At 47.1% G+C, this 11,672-nt stretch overlaps 1 pseudogene; it reads right to left on the minus strand.

Annotated features, from left to right (window-relative positions):
* Positions 1-7,107: 7,107 nt before the first annotated feature.
* LOC122139108 lies at positions 7,108-11,398 on the minus strand (annotated as a pseudogene).
* Positions 11,399-11,672: the final 274 nt, after the last annotated feature.

Below are 11,672 nucleotides of genomic sequence, written 5' to 3' on the forward strand. Positions count from 1 at the left end.
TTCAACAAGAAACACACAAACCCAGACATGAACAAAAAACGTAAAGAAAGCACAGATAATAGAAACCACTCACAGGTACCACAGGTTATATTTTCTAAGGTTAGGTGTAAAATCTCTATCCAGTCACATGACCTCCCCAGAGCTCCTCCCCCATCAAAACATCTGAACCTCTGTAAGTCCCGCCCCTTCCTCTGGTCATACAATCTTCATGTAACATGAATCTCTATTAAGTGTTTTGTAGCAGGTATTCCAGTGTTGACCCACTACTACAGCGCTGAGCTCCTGTGATTGGCTGACGTGAATTCATGTGGGGTCGCTCGCCGCCCAGTGCTGATCTGAGAGGCAGTGCTCACTCCCAGCTGCAGTGTGCTGTTGGCAGAGCAGCTGACCTCCGTGCGTCTGTGCAGGAAGTGAGTCCGTAGACGGCCAGCGTTACAACATCATTAGGCGAGCCGCCCATCTGCTCTGATTGGATGAAAAACAGGAATCCCGTGACCAGAAGATCTTCTGGAGTTCAGCCGCCTCTGCTGCTATATGAGCCTCTTTTTCCTGTTTGATCTGAGATGATACGAGGCTCGCTGCGAACATCAGGCATCTCGGATCGTTCAGCGGTAACTGTGACCAGTCACCGAAACCAGCGAGGGGTTCACTGCGCTGATGTGTTCCAATAATACAGTCGGTGTGTTATAGTGAATACAGGGACCAGCTCAGGTCCAGGTCAGATGACTCTCGGTCAGATCCCAGTGGACGGTCATCTGAGACATCACAGAGCTCACTGACGTCCAGCCTGTGGTCATTGGTAGGACTCCGCTTGACCCTTTGACCTCTGCACTGGTGTCTTCTGTCCCCGCCGCAGCCACACTGACACCGATCACTGACCACGACACGACCCTCGTGATTAATGCACCGAGCCATGAAGGGCAAGCTGTGAACGACACCGCTGCTAACCTACCTTTACAATACAGCATCACTATAAAGAATTCATTAATGTACACAAGGGCATTGTATTTTTGCATAAATAAATGTTAACCAAAGTTAAAAATGCATTATAATATTCTGTCATGTGTTTTAATGCATTGCACTTCCTAAGAGTGGTAACAATGGACTAGCTGAGGTCTTATAACTGTGGCTTCTATTCTGATGATCATACGGAGCAATTAGACGCTGCATTACAATACATGCTAATGCATTCTATATAAAAGTCTTAGCAGTTACTCCTCCTTACATTCACGGATGATCAATGATAGACTGCCACTGATGGATCTGACGACTTAAGGTTATCTCAAGGCAGACTTAGTCCGTCCGGCGATGTTGCTGGAGCTCGGGTGACTCGCTTCATTGGGTTGAGTCTGCGTTCAGGAACAATAGCTGGGAAATCTGCCGCTGTCATCGCTGTCCCGTGATGAACAAAACATCATCCACAAGCGCATTGGAGCCGAGGTTCGAGGCACACCGACGTCCTTGTGTCCCTAACAGATGCTCCGATTCACAACAAAGCTCAGGTCTCACAACTGAGGTGTAAACAGTCATGATGCTGATGTACAGCGATGCTTTATTCTAGCGCAGCCCGATTCTGAAATGAAAGGCCACTTTTCAACCCTCGCACATAAAGCTACAGTGAAAAATAGCTGCTATGCACCGAGTCTAAACAGATGTTTATTCACTTGGGACTCACAACCAAAACTCAGTCGGACCCTCCCTTTAGCAGTGGACGAGGTGATCAGGAAGCCTGGTTCTGGACGGGAGGCTGCGGTTTCAGGGTTTGAGATCAAAAAAGTTTACGGAGCGAAAGAGCGTGTGTTCAAGTGCTTCTGCTATTCTCCTGTGTTACAAATACCCACGAGCCGATTTCCTGAAACTACTAACAGACATCTGGCAGATGATTGTTGTGATCGGGACCTCTGGACTCAAATCCTCGCTGGACAGGAAATGAGGTCGTAACCCCACGACGACGATGCGTTCAAACACACCCACACACACACCACACACACACGCTGGATTGATTCATCATTACCAGCTAACAGAACCTCAGTGCAGACACTCTCAGAGGAAGTCTCTTCATATCAACAGGGAATGGATGCGTCTCAGGGCTGGTATGGGTGCTGCTTGTGTGATTTTGGACTTTCAGTTCTAAACAAACACTGAGCGAGCGAGAGAGAGAGAGAGTAAGAGAGAGGAGAGAGGGAGGGAAGAGGAGAGGGGAGATGAGGGGAGGGAAGGAAGAGCGGGGAGGGAAGGGAGAGGGGGAGGAGGGAGAGGAGCACGGAAGGTGGAGAGGGACGGGGGGAGAGTGAGAGGAGGAGGGAGAGGGGGGGGGAAGGGGGGAGACGGGGGGAAGGGAGAGAGGGGCGGAGAGGAGGGAGGAGGGAGGGAGGGGGGAGGTGGGGGGGGAAAGAAGGAGAGAGAAGGGGAGAGAAAGGAAGGAGGAAAGGAGAGGGGGAGGAAAGAGGAAGAGAGGAGAATAGGAGGGTGAGGCGGAAGCAGGAGGGAAGAGGCAGGGGAGAGGCGAGAAAAAGGGAAAAGGGGGGGAGGCGAGAGAGGACAGGAGGGAGATGGAGGAGGTGAAGGAGAGAGGAGAGGGGAGGAGATAGAGAGGAAGGCCGCTGAGGAGGGAGAGAGGGAAGGGATAGAAGATGGGGAGGGTAGGAGAGTGAGGAGGAGGAGAGAGAGTAGAGGGAAAAGTTGAGGGGAGAGGAGAGGAGGGGGAGTTAGAGGGGAGAAGATGGAGGACGAGAGAGCGGAGGGAGGAGAGAGGCGTAGGGGAGAGAAAGGGCAGAGGTGAGGAGGAGAAAAAGGGGACGGGAGTTGGAAGAGAGAGAGGGCAGGAGGAGAGGGGGGAGGTGAGGGAGGGAGAGGAGAAGGGAAAAGAGAAGTGAGAGGAGGGAGAGGAGAGAGAGAGGAGGAGAAGAGGAGAGGAAGAGAAGGAGGGGAGGGAGAAGAGCAGAAACGGAAGAGAGAGGGGAACGAGGGAGACGAGACGAGAGGGAGAGTGAGAGAGAGGAGGGAGGGGGAAGTTGACGAGGGGAGAGAGAGAGCAAGAGGAGGAGAGGAGGAGAGAGGAGAGGAGGGAGGTGAGAGGGGGGGAAGGAAAGAGGAAGAGTGAGGAGAAGAGAGGAGAGGAGGGGGAAGGGGGGAGAAAAGAAAGAGAAAAGAGGAGGGAAAAGACCAGTCGGGGGAGAAGAAAAAAGAGAGGAAGGGACAGGAGAGGAAGATTATTTTGGAGAGAACAGAGAAGGGTAAGAGGGGGAGAGGAGGGAGAACGAGGAAAGAGAGGTGGAGAGGAGAAGGAGAAAGAGCAGGACAGAGGAGAGAGGAGGAAGCGAGAAAGGGAGGGAGGGGAGGAGAGGAGGAGAGGGGACAGTGGGGGAAGGGAGTAGATAGAAAAAAAAAGATAGAGAAACTACAGTATAGTTTGGATAAAGAGAGAGAGAGCGAAAGAGAGAGGAGAACGAGAGAGAGGAGGAGAGAAGAGGAGAGACGAGGAGGGAAGGGAGAAGGGAGAGAGGGAAGGAAAGGGGAGGGGGAGGAGAAGAGGTCGAAGAGGAGGGAGAGGAGGGCGGGGGAGAAAGAGGGGGAGGAGAAGGAGAGAGAGGGGAGAGGGGGGGAAGGAGAAAGAGGAAGGGAGAGAGAAGAAGCAGGGGAAGGAAAAGAGCGAGAGAGGAGAGGAGGAGAGAGAAGAGAGGAAGGAGAGAGGGAAGAGAGAGAAAAGAAGAGGGGGAAGAGAGGGAGACAGAGGCGCGAGGCTGGGGAGAAGAGAAGGAGAAGAAGAGAGGTGAGTTAGAGGGGGAAAGAAGAATGACGGAGAAGGAGAGAGAGGAGGGGAAGAGGCAGAGGAGAAAGAGAGAGGGTGCCGAAGTCCTAGGGGAGGAGAAGGTGGTTCGAGGGGAGGAGAGAGTGAGATGTTAGAAGGGTGAGAAGAGGAGTGGAGGAGGAGAGCGAAGGGAGAGTGGGAGAGGGAGAAAGAGTCTGGGGGGGGAGGGAGAGAAAGGGAGAGAGAGGAGGGAGACGAGTGGAGGGCAAAGAACGAGGGAGGGAGAGAGAGGAGAGAGAGAAAAAGAGAGAGAGGAGAGGGCGGAGGAGGAGAAGGTCGGGGTTATACTGGATTCATATTTTATCCATATATCAAACAGAGGAAATTTAAACGGAGGATAAAGGAGAAGCTCTTTTTTAACAGCATTGAGATCTATGGGAATTATCAAGGGTGACATGATTTCATGATCATTGAAGCAATGAAATATATACAGTGATGACAATCCTCTCACAACTGACACTTCATTAAATGAGGGTCTTGAATAGAGGCGCAGTTCCTATCAAACAGCACTTCAGCATTACTGAATGAGATTACCCAGTAAATTACATGAAAAATGCTGTTTATTCCTAGAGAAATAAGTACTGGTACTTCTGTAGTGTACGTCAAAGTAAAAAGACAAAAAAAAGAGCATTAATAGCTTTTTTTCACCAGGAGGAACTCGATTACATGATTCATATACTGTTGTAAAATGTCGAAGTTCTTTGTGTGGTTAGTGTGTGTTCTGTGTGTGTGTGTGAGTCTGTGTGTGTGTGGGTGTTGGTTGAAGAGTGTGAGTGTGTGTCTGTTTATATTCTTATGTCCTTGTTGAATGTGTGTTGAGTGTGTGTCTGTCTGTGTGTGTGTGAGTGTGAGTGTTTGAGAGTGTGTGTGTGTCTGTGTGAGATGCGAGTGTGGTGGTAAGTGTGTGTGTTGAGAGTGTTGTCTGTAGTGGAGTGTTATATTGAGGAGTGTGTGGTCGTTATAATGTGTGTGTTTTTGAGTAGTGTTTGAGAGTGTTTTTCTGTGTGGTGTGTGTGTTCTTGTTTTTTGTACTATAGTGTGTGTGTGTGTCAGTGTGTGTTGAGTGTGTTGTTTGAGAGTGTTGGTGTTTGAGTGTGTGGTGTGGTGTGTATGTGTTTGTTGTGTGGTGTGTTGTGTGTGTGGTGAGTGGGAGGGTATGGAATGGAGGGGTGTGAGTGGCGTGGGTATGTGTCTGTCCCGTTGTGGTGTGTGAGTGTGTATGTGTGTGTGTGTTTGTGTCAGTGTGTTTGAGAGTGTGTGTGTGTCAGTGTTTGAGAGTGTGTGTGTGTGTGTGTGCGTGTGTGTGTAAAAGTCAGAGCACGAGTGTTTTTCACGTCGGCTCCTGCTCATCTAAACGCATGCGTGTTCTTCACGCGGCACACAGACATCGTTCTGCTAACGTGACGTCCTCCGTGTGCTTCACCCGAGTCGATACATGTGTACCACGTCCATCTATGAAAGCGCTTGTCCATAATAATCAAAATGGGAATGCTGGGAAAATCACCTCAGTTACTCTCAATTCTGCTCGATTGGTTCCAGTTCCTCCGCCCACGACTGGAATGAGAAACCGCACATACCGCACTGAAGAGCCCCGACAACACAGGACTCACACGATCCTTCCCGAAGATACCCGACCCCGACGGCCAGCTGGCATCTGATTGGAGGATGACGGGGGTCCTCTTTGGTCTGGTGTACGATCGGTATTCGGAGTGACGTCTCCATCGGCGGTGGAGCGCGTCTGCTGCTCGTCTCCAGGTCGAATCCGGGCCAGCTTGAGACTGTGACCGTCCTGGCAGATTCTGTAGGGAAACACACACACCAACAGTGACCTTAACAACAGAAAACCACACACGGTGGGACTCAGCAGCAGAGGGCTACCTGTTCCTCAAACTCAAAAGCTACAGCTTCAACCAAGGACAGCTTTTCATGGCCAACGAGCAGCAAGAAAGAAGGATATTCGACATCAAACTTCTGGCTAAAATAGTACAAAATCCTAATAAACACTTCCTCCAGTGAACAAGATGCAGGTACATGCTGTGTCTCCTATCATTCAAATCCAGACAAAATATTTATCTCCTGCTTCACACCAGAACACTTTTTACACTGGAGGGAAGTGTCATTTATGAACTAGTCTGTTAACCTCTTGAATGGATTTGTCTGTTGGATTGTTCACAGGTAAAGGGTCTGAGATTTTAACTAATGACAGCTACCAGACAATGTCATTAATCAGCAGCAATCAGGCATCACGTTTTTTTTCATTTTTTTTACGCCAGGAGAAACAGAATATTGGGCATTGGTAAATGGAGCCGGTTTTTCCACTGACACAATCATCCAAAATTGTGTGTGTGTGTGGTGTGGGTGGCTTTAGCAACCAAATAAGACACACACACGAGAAGGTTTGTGACTCCTGTAATGGGTGAGTTCTTATGCCCATGTAGCGTTGACACGATGCACTGCTGACATGAAGGAGGTGAAGTCAGTGACACCATGGAGCGTGTGGTGTATAGGGACCTCACAGGCGAGTTCAGTACAGGGTTTATTACACTTTCTGTTCCCTGCGTGGCTCGGCGACACAGTGGCAGGACGTTAGTAATTAAACCTGTGTGGTGTTAGTATTAAAGAGACTGTGCACCTTACCCCGTAAGGTCTATCTTAATCTGTATCTCTCTTTTATACAACACCACGCAATATTTCTCTCCTTTTATTGATGGTTAGTGTCAGTATTTGCAACTTTAGTTACCACATGAGCATGTATGTTCCGTATAGACACCGGGTTTCTTTTGATTGTTTAATTAAGGTTTGTCATTATCCTGTAAATAAATTGGTTTATTTTTTAAAATATTTGTTGTTTGCCTCTTTTATGTTGCAGTATATGAGCCAGCGGACAGAAACAGCCTCAACATCCTCATCTTTTAGACAGAAACCACTACAAGCCCAGTGATTCAGCAATCATTCAGGAACACACACACACACACGACACACACAGGTCCATGTTTTGATAGGTTCATTCTATAAGCGTATATGATTTTTCAACTGTCCCAAACTGCATTTTCTATCCTCCTACCCCCTCACAGAAAACACCAGGCAGTTTTACATCTTCAAAAAATCTGCTCATAGAGACCAAAAAAAAGGCAAAACATCACACACTGGTATACTATCCTTGTACTGAATACCAGGTTACACACACACACGCAAACACCACACACCCACGCACAACACGACTGAAGACTGTGTTCATCTGGAGCAGGTCCAGTGAAGGCATGTGTTTGGTGAGAGTCCGCCGGTGCTACTCCGCTTCACGCGGTCTTTCTGTCGTTGTGGACGCAGGGCTGTGACCGGCTCGCGGGCGAGTCCCCGACTGTGGCGGCGCTCCAGCTCCGGTCGTGGAGTCGGGCGAGCTGAATAGGTGGGGCAGATTGTATCGTGTGAGAGGTAGAGAGAGCCTGCGGCGTCCTGTGGGGACGCGGAGAAGGCGGCGAAAGGAAGCCGTGGCTGAAGGTCTCCGGGGGTGCGGAATTGATGCGTGTCGGCAGGCATGAAGCTGGAGCTGCGCTGCATTGGCGGGGGAAACCCAGACGGAGCAAAGGCACCGCTCTGTACGCTTCCTCCACTGTGGCAGCGGCGCTTCTCCACGGACGTCCACACGCGTGATCCCTGCGGCCGCCAAGAGGAGCGACAGCCGAGCTCATCGGAGCAGGACAAGCGTAGCGGCCACTGGCGTTTACTGGGGTGGTGCGGCGCTGCCAAAGGAGAGGGCTGGGCGCTTCGCTCAGACTGAGGTCACGCAGCAGGCCGCTGATGCCACCGGCGGCACCCGCCTCACCGAGCGGAGAACCGTCTCTAGCATGCTGTCCAAACAGACTCTCCAGACTAGAGCCCACGGCCGCTGTTCGGAAGCCCCACACTCCACGACCTACGGCCAGCGTCCAGACATCTACAACACACAACAGCTGCCGTGAGAATCTGAGACATGAAGCAGCGCAGTAATGTGTTCATTTACACACGAGCAGCTCACAATTCAAGCAGCTCACATACACCTGCTTTCGTTTCACTTACAGTTTGAGATTAGCTTGAGACAACATGTCACCAAACTAGTTTTGTCAAAAAAGTACAGATCTCATGTAATGAGATTTAAAAACTGTGATGATACCAGCATTTTCCTCTGGCATTTTGAGCCGATTATCATTGTGTTTATGTGCCTGCAACAGATATGTCTGGATTGGCTTACAATGATCATCGTTCACTCTCTTACACGAAGCGCTTGCACCAGCTTACACACAAAAAGCATTTGAAAGCCACGTCTATCAGTGGTTCCATCTATGAGCAGATAATATAATGCTCAAACCTCAGATCTGCTCCTGTAAATGTATCGACCTCTAGTCTGAGACGCTTCTTACACACAGAAGAGGCGAACAAAAGAGAAGAAGGAGGGCGAGCTCACAGGGGAAGAGCCTGTGGACATCACAGAGCAACACAGCTGTGCGCTGAGAAACAAAGAGCCAGAAATAGAGCCGTATGATTGGTGGCAGGCTGCCAGACAGCTGAACATCTGTGTGTTAAGAGTGTGTTTTGGTGACTCGCTCTCTAACATGAATCACTCGACACCCCACTGAGACCTCTGACAAACTACTGTCGAAAAACATCGCCAGCGGTGCGATAAATCATGGAGTTACTCAGATGGATATGAAACGTGACTGGGATGACAGAGGACGTGAGACAACATGGGGACACTACTACACTCTCATTACTCATCCATAACTCAATACTACATAATCTATAAGCATTCTATACTACGTACAGTCTATACTATATTCTCAATCTAATACTTCCACACCGATACTACATAATCTATAATCACTCTGTGTACTTACATACTCACACTCAATAGCTCCATTCTCACTATCGCAAGTCGCACACTCTTATACTACATTCTCAAGCTATAGGCATTCATACCCCCCTTTTGTGTGTGTCTCTACTACATTCTCAATCTATAATCATACTCAATAGAGACGTGAGAAAACGATTACATACTTACACTCTCATACTCGTCTATTACTACATACCCAATACTAACATAATCTATAAGCATTTCTATTCTACGTACAAACTATACTACATTCTCACTCTATACTATCCACGCGAGACAGACATAATTAGACTCACTCTTGCCTAATACTCACCGCATACGGACAGTGTCTCAATCAACGACATACGCAATATATCATTCGCAGCTAGACGGCCCGGAGCCGGCAGAAGGCGGGACCGCACACTCGAAACGACATACAATCGAGAAACGCTGTACGAGAGAAGCACCCTCAATAGGACAGGCGCAGTCTATACGGCACGCTACACGACATAATCGCAGTACTCACATCTATCTACATTCTCAAGCTAATACTTCCCACGCGATATTACAGAGTCTATAGCACACTCTATACGACATCCAAGCTAACATGGCTTAAGTATATATGCACCTCTAATACTACATGCTCAATGCGAGACTGTCCACGCTATACTACAGAATCTATACTCCACTATTTAATATACATACTCACACTCTTACACATTCTCAATCTATACTAACAGGACTCAATATTAAATTCGCAATCATACTTCCACGCTTATACTTCCACGCCTATACCTCACACGCTATACTACATACAATCTATAGCACTTAACTTTACTATATCTGGGTGACCCTGTAATGCTACTCTCTTGTAAGAAAAATCCATGATCCCATTGCTACACTACAAACTGTAATCTATACTCGACTTCTTCTACTATAATCTTGAACAAAGATAAAACACGAAACACAATAAATGCAGTGCAAAATAGTTTTATAAAGTTCTAATAATGAGAATAGAAATTTCAGATTATGGTGTTACATTCGTTCTTAGGCTACTTTCACTAGTGTTGTTTTCCAAATGTTTCTAAAAGCTATAGATTCTAGAAGGTCATAATTTTTATTAAGTCCCCTGACATTTCTGATGAGCATAGCTGCTCCCAGCACTCTGGAAGTATGTTTCTCTTCTGCGATAAGGTGTGGTCTGATCTTCAGAGGAAGTCTTCATTTCTCTTCTAATATTGTCAATCATATAACGTCGTTTCAGAGTCACTGCCGTGGTCTGATGACGAGAGTTCTGTCCCCTAGTTTTTATTTAAGAAATAAACTTAAGTTTAGGCATACATGTCGCGCCAACCAAGCCTTTCGCCTGGCTCACTGATGAGATTATCCTCTTAGGTATCAAAAGCAATACCGAATGTCAACTACTTTTTTCTTGACATAATTACTGAAGGAATTATTATTAGGCAATTTTAGTCGGTGCCTAAAATTCCAGTTCTTGGAACAGATACCATAGCCTATAAAAGTGTATACCCTCGCCTGGTCTTGAGATCTTATTTTAGGACACAATACCATGAATTATCATCTTAATGCAGCTGCTAGACAAAGTCCAACTAATCAGAGATTGTCCATTTTCATTTTGCAACAGACTAATTACACTCTTTCTCAAGGTCTTAGAAATGACACCGACAAACATAACTATTTTGTTAATTTGGTTTAAACTTGAAATTGTCTTGAAAAATATATTACTTGTGCTGTTCGGCATGTAGACCCCCCTATTATTTTCCTCAGGTCTCGAAACGGTTAAACAAATGGGCTATCACTACTTATGTATATAGGATGTAACATCTTGTGTTTGTTTGTTAATTTGCTGCCATTTTAAAAGATTACATTGTTGAGTTTTGCTCTCCAATGTTTTGGTATAATATGTATTAAGGCATAAATCCAGAAAAAATTAAAAGACAACCCGTTATTTCTGAAAAAGTAAAACATTCCATCTGGCCATATTATCCTAACAATTTAATGAAATATTAAGTTGTTAAAGTTTTATATATGCAATTGATTAGACATGCTTTTAGATTTTTTTTAATTAAAACCATTAAAACAGAGTCCAGAAAAAAAATTCTACAGAAATGTAAGCATCTGTTTAATCACTGTTATAATTATGAGGGGGTCCCCAAAAGTTTGAGAACCCCTGATGCTGTCCAGAGATTGTTCCGATGGCGGCGTGTGGCTCAGGTTCACACCCAGCGGATCAGAACAGCAGCGTTTTTCTCAAGTCAAAAGCAGAAATGCTCTGGCCGTGGGCACACAGCACAACAAAGAGCCTAACCATCGATCTAACGCAGCACAAAACCCTATTGATCACTCAACTCTGTTTATTCCACTCAAACACGAGCTCTGTTTTCAGAGAGGAGTCGTTCTGGAGACAAACAGTATCAGAATAAACATCGAGCTGCTCATCCGTGCCATTCAGCTCGGAGACGCTCGCACCTGTGCCGTCTAAAACTAGGCCTCATGGGTACCAGACACTAAATGAGCAGATGTTGAAGGCAGCGCACTTTTCTATTTCGCTTTTCATGGAGGTGAAAGATACGCTGATCCAATCAGTGAAGGGGGCAAATGCAGAACAGAAAGATGTTTGATCGTTATGAGTTCAAATTTGTGGTGTATTGGCACTTACCCATGATTCCAAAGGAGGAAGAGGGCCGTACCCTTGGTCTGCGGATGGCTCGGCGACTCATGCGTAGAAACACACAGACGGATCAGATGAGCGTCCCAGATCAACACAAGCACACGCGCCCCTCCACACCGGGGACAGGAAAACCCCTCTCCGATGCCTTCTGACTAGTGCAACATGATGTAAACCACAACTAAAGCTCGCTAGAGCGCACGTGTGCAGAGGATCCTCTGTGTGACAGGATTATCAGTCTGATCGACCGTCAAACACGCCCAAACAAGACGTCAACTGCGAGTATCAGCTTCACAACGACAGCGTGTCTATACAGAAAATAAAGT

Source organism: Cyprinus carpio, chromosome B12 (genome assembly GCF_018340385.1).
Source record: "Cyprinus carpio isolate SPL01 chromosome B12, ASM1834038v1, whole genome shotgun sequence".
Classification (NCBI taxonomy): Eukaryota; Metazoa; Chordata; class Actinopteri; order Cypriniformes; family Cyprinidae; genus Cyprinus; species Cyprinus carpio.